General features: G+C 36.3%; 1 protein-coding gene across 8 annotated transcripts in view; it reads right to left on the reverse strand.

Annotated features, from left to right (window-relative positions):
• Positions 1-20,499, reverse strand: part of SCLT1 (sodium channel and clathrin linker 1) — a 231,338-nt gene that overhangs the window by 29,654 nt on the left and 181,185 nt on the right. Inside the window, exon 19 of one of the 8 annotated variants that reach the window (XR_004053269.1) lies at positions 5,785-5,812. The exons of the other annotated variants lie outside the window; for them this stretch is intronic. The gene's annotated coding sequence lies outside the window, so the exon portion shown is untranslated. The remainder of the gene's footprint in view (positions 1-5,784; positions 5,813-20,499) is intronic. 8 annotated transcript variants of the gene reach the window in all.

The following is a 20,499-nucleotide window of genomic DNA, read 5'->3' on the forward strand; positions in this document are numbered from 1 at the left end:
TTGTGAGTGTTACATATAATGAATCAATGACATTCAAAGCTTTTCTTCACATCACACTGTGTGTGAACTTTTAGGGTTATGGATGGTTATGGATGATTTCTTTATCATTATTTCCAAGTAGAGAATTAATTTGGATTTGGCTCAGGTGAAATTCTTGATTCAGTATTGGCTTTTATCCTTTGACCTTATTTGTGCTTGTGAAATCAATCAACAGATTAGCTCTTCCAAAATAACTTCAGCTTTGATTTTTTTTCAAAGGAGCCAGCAAACAGCCTAAAAATTTGGTAAGCCTCTCAAGTGTCCTATTGATGAGTGAATAGTTGTTAAAAATAGCAAGTAATCTGTTATAAGTATATAAAACAAAAAGCAATGCCATCCACTATTCAATTATATAAATAGTTACTGAACATTCGTTACAGGCCAGGTGCAAGGTATGTGGTGGCAAACATAGTTGTTGTCATCATAGAACTGACAGACTACGAGGGAGATTGGTTATTCTAACTCAGTGATTTCATAAATACAGGTTCACTGACTATGAGGAGTTTGAGTATCTATCATCAATTCCATGACAGACGAAGCCAAATATATTGTTTTAGCTTTGAGTGATAATAACAAAATATAACAAATTATTATGCTTACTTTAAAGTATCTTGTGCAGCTTAAAATTATTGCCCAACCATCCCCCCAACAACATAAAAAAAAAAAACCAACTAAAGAATGATAAACAAAATGACTAGTGGCCAGTCTTCTAGGTCAAATGTAATTAAAGGTAAAAGTTATATATATTAGTGCTGATGAAAAACAAATTGTGAGTATAACTGAGATTAAGACAAAACAATGATCACATTTATAAAGTTAGCCAACATTCAGTTTACACAAAACCTTTTCAGGAAAACACCTACTTGTATAATTTCATGCCTAAACTATTCTTCAGTTCTTACTCAAGATAATCTGAATGATGGATAGTAATAATTTTCCACAATATTTAAGATCACAAAGACACAAATCATTAAATGAAAATATACTTTAAGTTACCCTTAATCCACGTAAATATTTATCTCTTTATATGTCAAGCTCTGTCTCCCCCATTGGATGGTGAGCAACTTTGTTACTCATCTTTGTACTCAACAAAGCTTGGCAAATAATAGTGAAAATGATGTGATGATGATAATAAGAGCAAACATTTCCACAGTATTTGCTTACAATGTGCCAGACACTGTTGTAGGTGCTTTCATAAATTAATTTAATATTTAGTTTGCATGACTAATATATGAAATCCCCCCCCCCTTTTTTTTGAGATGGAGTCTTGCTCTGTCGCCCAGGCTGGAGTTCAGTGGTGCAATCTCGGCTCACTGCAAGCTCTGCCTCCCAGGCTCATGCCATTCTCCTGCCTCAGCCTCCCAAGTAGCTGGGAATACAGGTGCCCGCCACCACGCCCGGCTAATTTTTGTATTTTTAGTAGAGATGAGGTTTCACCGTATTAGCCAGGATGGTCTCGATCTCCTGACCTCGTGATCTGCCCTCCTCGGCCTCCCAAAGTGTTGAGATTACAGGAGTGAGCCACCACACCCAGCCCTGAAATCCCCATTTTTACATATGAGAAAATTAAAAGACAGAAATTTAAAAAATAAGTAACATGCCTAGGGTCACATAGCTTGTCAGGTTTTTTTGTTTGTTTTTTGAGACAGGGTCTCACTCTGTCACCCAGGCCACAGTGTAGTGGCATAATCACGGCTCACTGCAGCCTCCACCTCCCAGGCTCAGGTGGTCCTCTTGCCTCAGCCTCCTAAGTAGCTGAGCCTACAGGTGCATGCCATCATGCCCGGCTAGTTTTTTTGTATTTTTTGTAGAGACAGGGTTTTGCCATATTATTGCCCAGGTTGATCTAGAACTCCTGGGCTCAAGCAGTCCTTCCGCCTTGGCCTCCTGAAGTGTTAGGATTACAGGCGTGAGCCAACGCATCTGGCTGCTTGTCAGCTGTAGAGTCAAGATTAAAAACAACTTGGCCCTTTGATTCCAAAGTCTGTGCTCTTAACCACTGCCCTATACTGCAACATGGAAGGTAAATAATGAAAGTTCGTTGAATAACACACACACACACACACACACACACACACGCACGCAGAGAGTATATGTGTGTGTGTATGTGTATTAGGCCTTCTAGGAATATGAAAATTTATATACTTGGAAACCTAACAATTAAATTTTTACTTCAGACTTCTTCCCTAAAAGTCCAGTCTTAAACTCAAACTTAACAAGCCCAATATCAAGCTTTTTGCATTGTCTCACAAATCTACTTCTCATCCTGCTGCTCAGTTTTTATACTGACATCTCTGCCCTAGGTGTCTAGGTTAAAAAGTTTAAAGACAACTCCTATTTCTCACTTTGTCCTTCTTTTTTTTGTGAGACAGTCTCGCTCTGTCTCCCAGGCTGGAGTGCAGTGGCATGATCTCAGCTCACTGCAACCTCCACCTCCCCCGGTTCAAGTAATTCTCCTCCCCCAGCCTCACCAGTAGCTGAGATTACAGGCACCCACCACCAGGCCCAACTAATTTTTGTATTTTTAGTAGAGATAGGGTATCACCATGTTGGCCAGGCTGGTATCAAACCCCTGACCTCAGATGATCCACCCACCTCGGCCTCCGAAAGTGCTGGGATTACAGGCACGAGCCACTGCGCCCAGCTTCTCACTTTGTCTTAAATGCAACGTCTCATTTACCCCGAAAGAGACTCTCTCTTTGATAGGTCTCTTGCATCTATTTTTCATTTCTACCCAGTGTTACCATCCCAATTCAAGTTCTTAGAACTTAATTCTTAGATTTATTGTAATAACAAGCTGCTTGGGTTTCTCAGTACCAAGTGAAACCATATATGTAAAGTACTCTACCACAGGGCATATGAATGCACTCAACCAATACAGTGGGTTTCCCTCTCTAAACCATGTATCTCTAGCATGTTTCTCTTTCCAAAACACCACTTTAATAATTTGCTTCCTTGAGCTATACTCTTCAATGGCTCTCAGCTATTGGACAAAATAGTCCAAATTCCTGAGAATTTCATAAGATCCTCCAAAATTTTGTGTAACTTATCTCCAACCTTATCCCCAATAGGAACCTTCCACACTTCAGTTGGGCTCTCACTGTTTCGAAAACAAACTGCATATGTATTACCTCAGGATCAGGTTTATGTCATTTTTTAGATTGTGTTTTCCAGATTTCCCATTACAATTCTTCCCATTCTTTAAGACTGCACCCTTGTCTCCCTTCTTTTCAGGTCTCCTTTCCATTCATTTTAATCCAGACAGTTTTCTTTACACATCAAATCTTTATGATATTAAATACTTATTTTATGTATGAGAGATTTATCAATCCTGTATTATAATGCTAGTGCTTTACATATATGTATATATATATACATATATGTACACACACATACATACATACATTCTCCTAAATGGAATAGGAACTTTTTTGGTTGTTTTGAGATGGGGTCTCACTCTATTGCCCAGGCTGGAGTGCAGCGGTATAATAATGGTTTACTGCAGCCTTGACCTTCTGGGCTCAAGTGATCCTCCCACCTCAGCCTCCCAAGCAGCTGGGACTACAGGCATGCACCACCATGCCTGGCTAATCTTATGTTTTATAGAGATGATGTTTCATTATGTTGTCCTGGTTGGTCTCAAACTCATGGGCTCAAGACAGCCTCCTACCTCAGCTTCCCAAAGTGCTGGGATTACAGTTGTGAGCCACCGTACACAGCAGAAACTTTTAAAAGAAGGATTATTTTTAGTTTCCACAATATCTACCATACTGCTTTACATATCCAAATGGAGTCATGTATCACTTAATAATGGGAATACATTCTGAGAAATTTATCATTAATTTTATTGTTGTATGAACATCACAGAGTGTACAACACAAACCTAGATGGTAAAGTCTACTACAAACCTAGGTAAAATATTAATAGTATAGCCTACTGCTCCTAGGGTCCAAACCTGTACAGCATGTTACTGTACTGAAGACTGTAAACAATTTTAACAGTGTAAGTATTTGTGTATCTACACATAGAAAATGTACAGTAAAATATTGTATAAAAGATAAAAAATGGTACATTTGTATGGGTATTTACCATAGATGGAGCTTGCACGACTGGAAGTTGCTATGGGTGAGTCAGTGAGTGAGTGCAGAGTGAATGGGAAGGCCTAGGACATTATTTTACACTACTGTAGACTTTACAAACACTGTATACTGAGGCTACACTAAATTTATAAAAACATATTTTTTCTTCAACACTAAATTAATCTTAGCCTACTGTAACTTTTTACTTTATAAAATTTTTAATTTTTTAACTTTTAACTCTAAACACAAAAGTACAGCTGTGCAAAAATATTTTTTCTCTATATCCTTATTCTTTTGAGTTTTTTGTTAAAAACAAAGACACCAACATACACATTAGATGATGCCTGCACAGGGTCAGGATTATCAGTATCAGTGTCTTCCACCTGTACATCTTGTCCCACTGGAAGGTCTTCAGGAGTAATAACACACATGGCGCCATCATATCCTTTGATAGCAACGCCTCCCTCTGGAATACATCTCTTGAAGGACTTGCCTAAGGCTGTTTTACAGTTAACTTAAAAAAAACCTGTAGGAGTATGCTCTTAGATAATAAAAAGTACAGTAGAGTAAACACATAGACCAGTAACAGCTGTTGATGATCAAGTATCATGTACTATACATAATTGCATATGCTATACTTTTATAAGCTGGCAGTGCAGTCGTTTTGTTTAGCATCGCCATAAACCCCTGAGTAATGCATTGCATGAAGACACTATGACAGCTATGATGTCACTATGCAACAGGAATTTTTCATCTCCTTTATAATCTTACGAGACCACTGTTATATATGTGGTCCATCGTTGACCAAAATGTTATGTGGCCATTACCATATTTGCTGATTTATGGCTAAATTTCCAATTTTCTAAAATTAGAAAAGTTCTAATTTTCTAAATTATAGAAAATATAGCAGTTAGAACATTTTAATCCTTGTTTGTTCAAGATTTACTGAGGAATTTATCAGAAAAACCATATTTTAGATAAAGACTACTGGTGTTTATTTAGACTTATTTATATTCTTCTTTCTCCAAAGAAACTGAAGTGGCTAAGAGAAGCTTATTTTTCATTCAAGCATTTCTTTCAACCTTACAGTTTTCTTCCAAATGAAATTTTAGAAGGTATTAAAGGGTGAAGAGAAAAGTGATTTCACCAACTCTATCCCCTGAGACTTTCCTAGAGCCTTCCTGTCAGTACTTTGTAACTTCTTATTTCTCTGTCAGGATGTTTCACTGCAGGGATAAAGGAAACACCCAGGAGGATGATTCGACTCTTTGTTATCTACAAGACATTTTCCCTTCATTAGAGAAAATAATTGAGAGTTCCCTGTATCACGAGTAATTTAGGATAAACATTAAATAAGACTTTCCAGAAAGTTTCACAGTGGTATTACAGTTGAAACACATGCTCAGTAAGACTATATAATCTCTTCCCTGGAAATCTTTAAGAACAGAAACATTCAAGGGGAACATCACACACCGGGGCCTGTTGTGGGGAGCGGGAAGAGGGGAGGGATAGCATTAGGAGATATACCTAATGTAAATGACGAGTTAATGGGTGCAGCACACCAACATGGCACACGTATACATATGTAACAAACCTGCACATTGTGCACATGTACCCTAGAACTTAAAGTATAAAGAAAAAAAAAAAAGAACAGAAACATTCATACCTATCAGAGAGGATTCAAGTGTAATCTCCTGGAAAACACAGAGATAGAGGAAATTTCATTTTGGTATGACATTTTAAAGAGTATTTTGCACCAAATAATTGAAATAAAACTGTACCCAATTTCTCTATAATTTCTGGCTTATTATAGGGATTCAGGTTCAAGGTGTAATTACTATCTTCCACTAACTTTAAAGTACACATAGAAGAATGAGGAATCTCTGAAAGCATCACTGGGAAGTGCTTAGTTAACAGTCTCATATGTTTTTAGTTCACTTATATAATTCATGCTTATGTGATAGAAAATCCTACTCATCCTTACAAAATATAATTTAGAAATATATTTGCAAAATGCAATTTCTGTGTAAGTAAAAGTTTACTAAATAATTTACAGATGAAGCAATTTATGTTGTAACTATTAAAAAATTAAATGCTTAAATAAACAAAATACTGTAATCAACACTGATATGCTAGGTAGATGGCAATGCTTATTTACGAGGAAGGAGGGAATTTGGGAAGAGATAGATAAGAAGTAGTTTCCATTTTGGACAGGTTACATTTGAGATGCTTATTGGTTTTTTTCTAGTAAATGTGTCAAGTAGGTCATTGAATACACAAGTGAAGAGCTCAGAGAGCTGATTAGACCATTGTTGGAAGATCTTTCAGCCCTTGCCTCTCTTCTCCTGAGTGCCCACTGTTTGTTGTTCCCATCTTTATGTCCATGTTGTACCAGTCTTTTAATCAAAATGTTTTCTCAACTAAATCATATTGTTTCCCACTTAAGTCCAATCAATTACAAGAGATGTTAGTAAAGCAAATCTGTGATATCATATAATATTAAGATCTAAAAGGCAAAATAAAGATTTTCTGAAATATTTAATATTTAATATTTTAATATTAGATAAAAATATTTAATCGTAGTACGTGACAAAATATTTAGCAAATGCAAAGACTGTAATCTCAAGTTTTTGTATGGCTTTAAAAGACCTGACTGCTAAAAAAGAAAATTCATTCCGAAGTCTCTTTCTCATTCAGCTAACTAGAAATACCATGGTTTAAGGCAGGCAGGTCAGCTTTAGATATACTAGAGAACTTTGGGTCAGTCTTAGGTTTTCTTTCCCTATTTACACTTTTCCCCTAAGTGATCTTCTCTAGTCCATGACTGTAAACATAACATTACAAAACAAAGCCTGACCTCTCTGAGCTCTTCACTTATGTATTCAACGACCTACTTGACACATTTACTAGAAAAAACTAATAAGCATCTCAAACATAACCTGTCCAAAATGGAAACTACTTCTTATCTATCTCTTCCCAAGTTCCCTCCTTCCTAGTAAACAAGCATTGCCATCTACCTAGCTGCTCAAGTCAAAAGCTTAGGTATCATCTTTGATTCCTCCTTTTTCCCTCATGCCCTATATTTAATTTATCAGTAAGTCCTGTTCCATCTCCCAAATGTATTTCAAAACTGCCGGCTTCTCTCCATCTCCACTGAAGATACCCTATTCTAAGCCACTATCATCTATTGCCAAAACTACTCTAATACTCTAATATCTGGTTTCTCTGATTCTATTTTTGCTCCCTCTCTAGTCTATTTTCCACACAGTAGTTATAAGTGGTCTTTTAAACTCTAAAGATGTTTAAAATTCTCCAGTGATTTCCCACTGCTGCACTTTAGACTTTTTTTTAACCTTAAAATAGTACTACTTAAACATTCTTTTTTTTTTAAACCTTAAAATAGTACTACTTAAACATTCTACTTAAAATAAGTAAAAGTATCTCATTTAAAATAGCCCACTCAATCTGATCCCTGCTGAGGTAGCTCTTCAATATTACAGCATTCTTTCCCCTCACTATACTGACTCACGTGAGTGTGCTCCTTCCTAACATTGGACATTTACACTTGCTGTTCTTCTGCCTGGAATATTTTCCTGACTTTTTGGTATAATTTTTCTCATTTTTCAGACCTCAGTTTAAATGTCACCTTTTTAGACTATGTTTTTTCCTAAAATAGTCTAGCTCTTCTAACTCCTACCTCCATTCCAGTATGTATCACGTGACTCCATTTATTTTCTTCATACCACTTTAAAAATCTAAAATTGTTTATTTGTTGCTTCTGATTGTTATATTGTTGGTTCTTCTCTTACAGCCTCTCCCCACTAGAATGAAAACTCCTAATGAGAAGCTACATTCACAAGGCTTAGAATGTAACTGACAAACAAAAGGTGTTTTTTTTTTAAGCCTATGCATGTTTTAATTAATTCCACAGAATCAGTTGACTAGTCCATCCAGTAATAACATTTCTAATATCTTACATCTTGCTTTTTCAAAGTTTTTTCTAAGTACTTGTTCTCATATCAGAACTAATGAGATAATTCAGTGATTATATTTTCAAAGTAACCATCAAGTGGTATAATAAATTTGGGAGATTACTAACAGGAAAATCAATGTGTTCTAAAGCTTTATTTATAAAGATCCTTCACAGGAAGCTTATTTTAAAGTTATCTGAAGAATGAACTGAAAGTTACAAAGTAATGGTTGAAATTTCCTCACAACGCTAATGTTAAGTGCTCATCTTAGAAGGAGTCTGGGGAAATTACGAAGTTTACTCATTTAATAAATACTGAAATGAGTGCCTGTTACACGCTATATACTACTGTGCTAGGTGCTAGGGAGACAACGAGGAAACAAGATCTAGTCACTGCCAAAGTGAAAGTTATGGACCACTAGAAATATTGGAAAGCTACTAGGCTTAAAATAGGTAGCAAATGCTATAAAAACTTCATGGTGCTATGATAAGACACACGGAAGAACAGGGGGGTAGAGCTGTCTCTTCAGAGGAAGTAGACTTTGAAGCTGATGTATGAAAGATAAATAGCAGTTAGATGGAAAAAGGCAGAGGAAGGAAAAGAAGAGTGTCACAATCAAACCCATGCATGAAATCCAGGAATTTCACATATCAGGAAAATTTCAAATATCAGGAAAAAAGAAAGGATAATAAATTTAGGAAACAAAAGAAGTTCAGCATGAATGGGATATACAGCGTTACTAGGAGGTGGGGGTGGGAGTGAAAGAGGAACAAACTGGAAATGCAAGGAAATACAGATCATAAAGAACCTCATAAGTCATAACCAGAAATTGGCACTGAAGTATTTTAAGAAGAGCAGTGATATGATTTGATTTGAACATCAGGAAATCTTGCTGACTGCAGCAGGAAAAATAGTAAGGGTATTAATCCGTAGTCAAATTAGAGTGTTAATGTGGCAATCCAGGTGAGCAATGTTGATGGCCTGAATGATAGCAACTGGAGAAAAAGGGACAGATTGAAGAGATATTTAGGAGATTGAATTAGTAACAATGGGGTGTGGGGTATGAGGAGGAGTCCAGGATGGTACCCAGAGTTTTTCTTGAGCAACTGGGTAGACGATACTACCATTCACAGAAATGGGAAATACAGGATGAAATAAAAATGAAAACTTCAGCGAGGGGTGAAATAATGGGTTCAATTTAGACTAAACTCAGTTTGAGGTACCTATATGAAAATATTCAGCAGAGAGTTGGAAATACAGACTATTTCAAAAAGGTCTGCATTAGAGGATGTTTTATAATAATAATTTCTGTTTGTCTCTATCACAGAAATGAATATCCTAACCCATATTGAAAGAGAGAGTTTCCATACTAATTGTATTTTAATTGTGACTATCACTGGCACATACACTAGCTGAAATGGTATGGTTATGAGAGTATGAGCAAGGTTTTCTCTGTAATGTATCCATCTCTTTGAAAACATCACACATACTTTGAATAAAACTAATAAAAGACATATGAAATAAAACAAAGTTATTTAATTATGGGATAAGAAATTTAAATTTAGGCCAATATCTCAGACACTTTAATTAATTACTATAATTGCTTGGACCATTCTGTTATGATTGAGGCACAGTTTAAGGTAAGGGTGAGCCATGTAGATTTTGGCTGACACGGCACAAAGGAAAACTCCCTCAATGCATGAAATCCTTTAGTGATGACTGATGATTAAATTGCATAAGGTTCTATTCTATATTACATGAGAGAATTAAAAACAAAAGGTGTGCTATTCATTTCAGTGAAATGATGGATCTGCCAGCTGCAGCAAGTACTTTCCTTGGAACTCTCTTATGACAAATTAACATAGCATGTGCCAGATGTTTTTTCTTTTTCCTGTTGAATTATGCTATAATATGCTTCAGTTACTTTTAGTAATTATGTATTTTGTAATTTGCTGGTACCTGCAGCTGCCTCTCATCCCGTTAATTAAAAAAAAAAAAAAAAAGGAGAAAAAAACAGTTACAGCAGCCAAACATTACAGATATACAGCCAAGGAATTATAATGTTTTACAATGTGAGGAGAATGCCTTAGGCGCAAATGCTGTGTAGTTCACTCTATATGTACAGTTTGTTTTGGACAAGCAAATATTACATATTGTATATTCATGTGTTCATTCATTTATTCAATACAGGCACACACATCATGCCTAGATTAAAAAAAAAATAATTTTTTTAACTTTTGTATTTTCTGTAGGGACAGGGTCTTGCTGTGTTGCAGAGGCTGGTCTCAAACTCCCGGCTTCAAGTGATCCTCCCACTTCAGTCTCCCAAATGCTGGGATAACAGGTGTGAGCCACTGCACCCAGCCTCTAAACTTTTTGCATAGTACTTATTATCTGATAATTAACATGTGTATGTTTATTTATTTGATAATTTCTACTTCACTGTCAATAATCTAAACTTCAAAAAAAAAAGAATCTTGTCTTTGCTGTATTCCCATTACTTCAAGAACAGTGCCTGCTCAATAAATATGTGATAAATGAATAATATGTAGACTAGGAATATGTCCGAGGGCTGGCCAAGCACTTTGGGTTTATTGGGGTGGTTGTTCAGTGTGGCTGGTGCATAAAGAACTTGAAGGATGGAGGTAGAAAGGCAGACTGCAGATAAAATATGGCAGAGAAAAGATTGTGAAAAATCTGTAGGCAACAACAAAACAGAAGTCTTTAAGTAGGCAGGGCCAGTATATTTACTTTTTAGTAAAATAACTCTAACAGCAGTATGAAAGATGGAATAGAGTGGGGAAAAATTTGATGGCAGAGAAACCAGAGTGAAGGCGGCCACTTTAGGAGCCATAGTTAAAGATGTGAGGGCCCTGACCAACTGCAGGGACACATATGTCACCACATGCTTATACGCACGCAAGTATTTCTGTAGGACAGATTCCTGTACCGGGAACTGCAAAAGGATCTGTACAGTTTAAATTTAGTTAGATTTTGCTATATTACCTTATAAAAAGTATTTGCCAGTTTACATTCCCACCCATACTGTATGACAACTCCTGTTTCCCCATGTATTTTTAGACGCTGGATGTTAACCATCTTCTACATTTTGCCAATTTGCTGGGTAAAATTATTGCTTAAATTTGCATCTCACTAATGAAAAGTGAGGCTGACCTTGCTTTGACATGTGTTTTTTTTTTTTTCAAATTTTTATTTTTTATTATTTATTTATTTATTTATTTTTAAATTTTTTAAATTATACTTTAAGTTCTAGGGTACATGTGCATAACGTGCAGGTTTGTTACATATGTATACTTGTGCCATGTTGGTGTGCTGCACCCATCAACTCGGCTTTGACATGTTTAAAGGAGATTTGCATTGATGCTTTTGTGTGCTTTGTTTGAACCACTGAGTTCACATACTTTGTCCATCTTTCTATTAGGTTGTTAAGCTTTTAATGTGGAACCTGATGAATTTTGCATATCAACCCTTTAAAAATTTTTCCAGTATCCCATCTGTCATTTATCTTTGTTTAGTATCTTCATAAAAATTTTAATTTTTATGGTTAGATCGATTAATCACTTTTTCTTTTTTGGATTCTGGATTTTGTGTTTTGATTAGAAAGTCTTCTCTATTCCAAGAGAATAAAAGTAATTTTATTTCTTCTAATACACTCCTTTTTATACTTAGCTCTTTAATACATCTGGAATTTATTGTATATATGAAATAAAGAATATTCTAAATGAGTTATTATCTTTCTAACATCATTATTTCACCAATGATTTAAAATGCCACCATTGTCATGACCAAAATTTCTGATTTTACATTTTTTTTTTCTTTTTCTGTATTCTGTTCACATTATCTATCCTTGTGCCAATACTGTTTTATGTATTTTGATATCTGGTAGGGAAAATCTCATTTTTTTCCAACAGAAGTTTGTTGATTTAATATATAAAAATGGTAACAACAGACCAGGTGCGGTGGCTCACGCCTGTAATCCCAGCACTTTGGGAGGCCGAGGCAGGTGAATTTCCTGAGGTCAGGAGTTTGAGACCAGCCTGACGAACATGGTGAAACTCCATCTCTACTAAAAATCCAAAAAATTAGCTGGGTGTGGTGGCAAGCGCCTGTAACCCCAGGTACTCGGGTGGCTAAGGCAGGAGAATCGCTTGAACCTGGGAGGTGGAGGTTGCAGTGAGCCAAGGTTGTGCCATTGCACTCTAGCCTGGGCAATAAGAATGAAACTCTGTCTCAAAAAAATATAAATAAATAAATAAATAGTAACAACAATCTCTCATTTAAGTAAGATTAGTAGATCTATACTGCAGTTATGGATACTATACACTAATAAGTTAACTAGTAAAACAGCTTCTTCTTTGAAGCTCAAAATTCTTTGTGATACATACATTGCAAGATAAAGGAGTAGTAGCTGAGTGGGGATAATTATAGATGAATTAATAAGATATTACAAATTAAACTTCAAACCAAAAGATACCATACAGAAACTCAAATTTTTAAAAAGCTTCTGATCCTAAGTTCTCTGATACTAAGATGAAAAATTACCTCCTATGAAAAAATTATTTTATTTATTTTGTGTTACATTTAATTTTGACTGTAGTTACTTATGGATAGATAATTTTAAAAATCACAAGTACTGGTAGTCATATTTAATTGTCAGTTGCCAAAAGGTACAGAAGTTTCCACGGGGAATAAAACAAGTCAAGGGAGGACTACGTATACCATGACTATACTTATATTTGGTTTTGCCTCTAATATTCTCCTAACTGTAGCAAACAGGTGGACAAAAAGCAAGCAAGAAAATAGCCAACTTACAAGAATTCAGTTCTTATGAAGTACAGAGGACAGAGGCAAACAGCCAAGTACTTTCAAGATTCAATGCATACAGTTAATTTAGAGATCAAGGAAGGCTAGCACTTTTTAAAAGCTGTATTTTCAGGGGGAAAGCTTTGATGCTTAATACATCACAATTAACGCACACAGAGAAGCAGGATGCTGAGACCTAACCTGAAAAGGCTCATTTTGAAAGCGAATAATAACACTTTTGATATGAATGCTAGAATACATAAAGTTGTGGTATATATAGAGAAATCATTATAGGGAGAGTCAAATGCATCAAATGAGCCATTTGCTTTTAAAATGTTCTGCAGTTTATTTTGTCATTTATTATTAATAAAAGACCTAATTGGTTCAAGACTTAGACTATACCATTGAATCACTAAAAACAAAACCACTTCTAAGGAGAACAAATGAATTCTTCCCCAGAGATATGGAAGTACCACCTAGCAGTTAGTCTGGTACTTTACTAGTACAACATAGCATATAGCAAACTGCTGATGCTCGATATGGATGCTATTGCATGTCAGGGGTAGGTTATCACCTTTGTAATGTATTTTTTCATTAAAATTTAAAATAATTTTTTTAACTTAAAAAATTATAAATCTATTATGACTGTCATAGAATTTTATATTATGACCAATAGCTAAGATAGGTCAGTAAAAATACTTCAGTAGATACATTTAATTGATTTCATGCATAATCTTCAGTATTATTTATATCCTCCAAAAAGGAGGGATACAATTCATATATATAAATCTTGCCTAAAATCAACTGCCTTCTAGAACTAGTAATCTTTTTGTGCAAGTAAAAGTAAAGTAAGTACACGAGCTTTTCTCTCCTCCTCTTCCTCCTCCTCCTTCCCCTTCTTCTCTTCCCCCTCCTCCTCCTTCTTCTTTGTATATATATAAATAGAGATGGGGTCTCAATGTGTTGTCCTGTACCAAGACTTGGTTTTTAAGGCTGGGTAGAAAAGGAGGTAAGCTTTGAAACAGAAAGAAAAAAAGATGGCAAAAATTCTAGTGGTATTTACTGGATTTACTGGATTCACATATACCACTGGTCAAGATACAAACTTTTATCTTGACTATTTAGGCTAGGCAGGGCTTTGTTACCAAATGTCATTTGCTGAGCATATCCGGCCAGTGCTAGCAGAAAGTCCAAACAAATTTAAAAGCCAAGATTTCACTTAAGTAGGAAATTTCTTTAGAAGGTTGGTTGGTTTGCTTCAAATTGCTTATTCCATGAATTATTTCTATTTATTTCTCTCAGGGTAGTTAACCATTTCATGTTGCTACATTCGACATTCTGTTTTTATGCAAAATTGTTTTTAAAAACAATTCTTTGTATTTAACTGAACATCTAATAAGGAGGCACTACAGCAAAACAAAAATAAAATCTAGGGACAAATGAAGAGTTTGTTCTTACACTGGAGCATTACAGCCGAGTTGACAGGAAACAGAGGCATGGGAAAATAGAACCACAGTGTCGGAAACTGCGGAAGTTCCCTTCTGATTGCTTCTCTTTTCTCAGTGAAACTGGAATTGAAGTTATTGACTAAAAGTGATGATGGGGGAGGAGTTGCAAAAAGATATGAGGAGAGAAAAACAGGGTATGAAATAGTCACCAAAGAGAATAGAATATATAAAATGATTGTCTTGCAGCACTACAGGCTCCTTTTGTGGTCATGAATTTAAAGTGAGACAACCCAGAATGGCTGTGTGTTTTTTCCAGCCACCTTGAGCTGAACAGTAAAGGTACAGAGAAGACAACGAGTTAGGTTTAAACAGGGCTGTGGATGGCCAAGGAAGAAGAGAAAGAAGGGCGGGAGAGTGGAGGATGATTATCCCTGCTGACCTCTTCTAAAATGAGGCACTCTCAAAAATACATACAGTGCCTATTGCCTTTTTCTGCGTTATTTTTCTCTTTAGCACTTATCATCTATCACAAATTTAATTTCTCTTGTTTAATGTTTGTCTCTCCTATTAGAATGAAAGCTCCATGGGGGCAGGGATTTTGGCCTGTTTTGTTCACTGGTATTGTCTTTTAAAAGGTCTGAGTCCTTGCTGGATAACAGCAAAGCAGGTATCAGAGTACTGGTACTCTCCCGCTCCTCACCACCGCCCACAAAGAGAAGTGACTAGCTGGCTTACTACTTAGCAGCTATTTCTAAAGCACTGGGTGATTTGGATATCATTTTGATCTTTAAAACTAGTAATATTACTGGGCGCGATGGCTCACGCCTGTGATCCCAGCACTTTGGGAGGCTGAGGTGGGTGGATCACAAGATTAGGAGATTGAGACCATCCTGACTAACACGGTGAAACCCTGTCTCTACTAAAAATACAAAAAAATTAGCCAGGCATGGTGGCGGGCACCTGTAGTCCCAGCTACTCTGGAGGCTGAGGCAGGAGAATGGCGTGAACCCAGTAGGTGGAGCTTGCAGTGAGCCGAGATCCCGCCACTATACTCCAGCTTAGGTGACAGAGCGAGACTCCGTCTCAAAAAAGCAAAGCAAAGCAAAACACAACAAAACAACAACAACAAAAACCTAGTAATATTATCTTTTATAATAAAAAATCCTCAATGTGATAGAGGTTTCTCTAAAACCTTAAGCAGAGTAATAAAAAAATAGGAAGTGATGAGAAATGAGATTGGATATACATGTAACAGCCAGATCTAAAAGCTGTTGCAGCAGTCCAGGGATAAACGAAGAGTTTGTAAGAGAGGTAAGAGATGATGGTGATCTGATCTAAGACAGGGGTAGCAGGGATGAAGGCAAATGGATTTGAAAAACATTAAGGAGAAAGAAGAGAAAGAATCAACCATACCTGAAAGCTGACTATGGAGGTGCACGAAAGGGGATACAGAGAGAGGAACAATCTGTCATTCTATGAACCACATTCAGGTTGTTTTCAAGATCATGGTTATTGGAAACTATAGTTTCTTCTACAGTATCTGAATTTTAGTTAAAATCAATGCCAAAAAGCCCATAGAAACAAACAATTTTCAGTATTCAAATGAATGAAGCTATGATGGTGTGATAACAAGTAGCAAGATTGATGAGGTTTTTTGACACAACTCATTCGAGTAAACTCCTTTTAAGTTAGTCATATATGGGCTACTCTCCTCGCTCATAATTGGGCACTGTATACTAGAATTCAAGTTGAAAGGATTCCTCTTTGGTGTTGCACTGCTGGCTAGCAAACTCCTTTAAAAATGACATTTCAATAATTCTTAAATAAATTACCTATAAACACTTAAAGAATCATTATCAAGCGCCCAACACCATACTACGGACTGTTATACTTACACAGATAGTTATGTTCATATACAGATACCCATTCAACAAATACTCTCTGCCAATAATTTCTAGTGGACTGGTGCCTGTGGACACACATGCACAGTTCACCCTGGTCTGTGTTATATGGCCAATGTGTACTTTTCTAGATTTCAGAACAGGAGTTCAAAAAATTGAATAATCCTAGCTGCAATGTTTTGTGTGATATTTCTCCTCTGGAAGTATGACCTTAATTATTAGCAATACTGATTTTTAAAAATTATTTTACCCTATTAATCCTAATGCTTATGTTCAGGACTATGTATTCCTTTATTATCAACAGTCTTCATAACAATTCTTTTTTTTTTTTTTTTTTTTTTTTTGAGACGGAGTCTCGCTCTATCTCCCGGGCTGGAGTGCAGTGGCCGGATCTCAGCTCACTGCAAGCTCCGCCTCCCCGGGTTTACGCCATTCTCCTGCCTCAGCCTCCAGAGTAGCTGGGACTACAGGCGCCCGCCACCTCGCCCGGCTAGTTTTTTGTATTTTTTAGTAGAGACGGGGTTTCACCGTTTTAGCCAGGATGGTCTCGATCTCCTGACCTCGTGATCCGCCCGTCTCGGCCTCCCAAAGTGCTGGGATTACAGGCTTGAGCCACCGCGCCCGGCCAACAATTCTTAGAATCAATAGCATTTTCAAGTTTGTAAGATGAGAAACAAGTCTCATTATACAGCAGTGGTACAATTATGAGAATTCAAGTTTCTTAGGTCTGTTAAATACTGGGGGTGCATTATATTATGTTTTAAAAGTTCAAATGCATTTCAAAAAGCTGAAATTCTAACTTTGACCACAAAGGATCAAAATTGGAAGAAGAGTTTGTCCTAGAAAAGAAACAATAATTGATAAAACTCACTAGCTTTCATTCATTCATTCAAAAAATATGTTCTGGGTATCTACTACTGCTGGACACTCTTTTAAGAGCTAGGGATACAGTAAGGTATAAAATAAACTTTATGGAGCTGATAGTCCCGTAGGAAAGAGAGAATATTTTAAAACATGTAAAAGAAACAAGTATAAAGCATAATTACTGACAGTGATGAATGCTAGTTTCGAGAAACAAAAATAGGCAATGGGATAGAATAAGTTCTTAGTGGCAAAGCCTTACTTGTCTTGTGTTTCTAGCATTTAGCAGAATGCTTGGAAAAGAATGGTCACTCAGTTGTTTGTTATATAAATTAAACTGAGTTTTAAGGGATCTGCTTTTGTTTCTGGATCCATTTGTATACATCTGCAGACCAAAGTATTAGACATTTTAAATTGCAAGTTATAATTCTGAACTTAAAAGAGTGAAAAGATGGACAGCGAAGATACTAATAATACTGCTGAATACTTTTACAGGGGTACTAAAATTCTGAATCAGAGCAGATTTGGATATTTTCAGGCAAGTGTATAAATACGTTAAAGCAAGCATATAAAATATTAATGAGCTTCTATTACTGCAGAGTTAATATATATCATTTTAATAGTCTACATGTTATTTTTAATATAAGAATGACATTAAACCAAATTGATTTACTTTTTTTTTGTTCTGAAAACAATGGGAAAATCAAATGTAATGAAACCAACAAAGGAGTAGCACTGCCTTTCTCTTAAACTGGACGCAAAATATCTGCCAAGTGGCAGAAGCTTTCTCTGAGTAGATTTACAGTTTCTAATCACCAAAGCATACTGACTGATGAAAAAGCTAGTATGCTAGAAAGTGGGATATTAAGTCTTTACAGGACATCCTCAGCACAGGCAGTCCATCATTAAGGAAGACACATAGTTAAAAATTATGGTACATTTTTTCAAGATGTTTTGAAGATTTCAATCAATGCAACAGACCCTTACTTTTCAGCTACCGTTTCAACACAGTGTAAAAATAAAACAAGGTTAGGCACTTTTGGTCCATTAGAGCAATGTGTCCTTATATCATAGGCTTAGGATCCTACACTATGAGTTGCCTCAAGGTATAATATAGCTACATGTCTTGACTTATTTCTGACTTGTCAAGACTTAAAAGTCTTGACTTAGTTTTGAGACCCTGGCAAAGAGGCTGGTCAGTTTCTATTTTGAGCAGCTGAGTGTACAACTCCAACTACTTCCCTTATTGGGCTCTCACATTCTGGGCCACTACATCTGCCATAATCACTCTAGGGCCAGGAAACAGAAAAAACCAACCAACCAACCAACCAACCAACCCAGAAACAGCCACTATGCCATGAAGCCTACTGAACTTGTTCACATCAGCCAACCCAAAACTTGTTCACCATGGCATCATCTGTTCCTTTCTGTAAAAATCACAATAAAGTGTGTGCTCACAGTTACCCCCTTCACCTTCTACCTCATGACTGACCCCAGTGCTTCCCCTGAGTGGTCCTGTGTGGTGTGCAGGGTTTGTCCAGAGAACTGTGAGTATAACAAGCTGTAAAACTCTTTCCATTTTCTCTCTCTTGATCTGCAGCTGGCCTCACCATCTCATACAAAGTAATATAGTTAAAATATAATGGTACACAACATATTTATTTTAGTCAAGAAATAATACTAAGATCAACTACTGTTTCTTAATTATTATGTATTATATAGGTGCCACATTGGTTTTAATGATCCTGATACTAATTCCCAGCAACAGTTCTGATAATTTATTTTAGAGCCACAGTCCATTTCAATTTCCAGGATGCTGTAACTGATCACAGACATATACAAACCCTGTATGGGACAAAAATTATTAGAAGCCAAGTTCTCGATTACTGTGCTAAGTGAGGTGGGTTAGTTTTAAAGAATATATGTTTGGATCTAGTAAAGGCATATTAAATTATTCAGATTAATCAATTCACTAAAAACTCCACTACAACTCTGTAAAAGCATTAAACACAGGGAAATATAGTGAAAATGTTCCAAGACAATTTCTGAATGAAAGCTTATATTGAGAAAACCTAACAGAATCTTGGAGCACCAACGCTTCCTCTTTCCAGGATGGCATTTACAATACTCCACACTTGGGATCTGACTCTGTTACCACTAACAGTGGGTGTGGTGGAGAGAACCTCTCCATCATTGATCTGGTATCCCAAAAGAGCATCCCTTCAAGGTAAAGGTGAACCATATCTGAATGCATGCCACGTCTCTCAAAGTCACAGGACTACAGGGAAGGTACTTTGGTTATGAACAAAGCAGAAGAAAAAATATAATCTTCTGTGGCCACAGACCACAGACACACCTCAAAATTAACAAAGCCCAGAAACCCCACCCTTAGTTGAAGTTCTCAGACCCAGTAGTGCTCTCAGGCACTCAGAAGAGGCAAAGGCAAAGTTTCCATACTATGGAAGCTTTATAACAAAAATTTTCAAGGGCAATTACTAATAAATAGAGAAACCAGACAAGATGCTTAGGATCCAAAAGAAACAGATCTGTCTGATAACAGATATTGGAGTGATCAGAAGCAAACTTTGAAACTAAGAAACACAATAAAATGATACAGGACATAAAACACAAAATGATCATTTTAAGAAAGAACCAAACTGAACTGATAGAACTGAAAAACTCACTTCAAGAATTTCGTAATACAATCAATCACAAGTATTAACAGCAGAATCAACCAACCTGAGGAAAGAATCTCAGAGTCTGAAGACTGGTTTATCTGAAATAACTCAGATAAAAACAAAGAAAAAACAACAGAGAAGAATGAATAAAGCTTCTGAGAAATACAGGATTATATAAAGAGACCAAATGTATGATCTAGGATCAAAACTCCACATATCAATATTAACCTTGAATGTAAATGGGCTAAATGCTCCAAATTAAAGGACACAGAGTGGTAAGTTGGATGAAGAAGCAAGACCCAACTCTATGTGATCTGCAAGGAACCCATCTCACATGCAAAGATACCCATAGGCTCGAAGTAAAGGAATGGAGAAAAACTAAGCAAATGGAAAACAGAAAAAAGCAGGGATTGCTATTCTAATTTCAGACAAAACAGTCTTTAAACCCACAATGATCAAAAAAGACAAAGAAGAACATTGCATAATGGTAAAAGGTTCAATTCAACAAGAAGACCTAACTATCCTAAATAAATATGCATCCAGCACAGAAGCACCCAGATTCATAAGGTTAATTCTTAGAGACCTACAAAGAGACTTAGATAACCACACAATGATAGTGGGAAACTCCAACACCCCACTGACAATATTAGACAGATGATTAAATCAGAAAACTAACAAAGATATTCACGATCTGCACA

Source organism: Rhinopithecus roxellana, chromosome 2, assembly GCF_007565055.1.
Source record: "Rhinopithecus roxellana isolate Shanxi Qingling chromosome 2, ASM756505v1, whole genome shotgun sequence".
Taxonomy (NCBI): Eukaryota; Metazoa; Chordata; class Mammalia; order Primates; family Cercopithecidae; genus Rhinopithecus; species Rhinopithecus roxellana.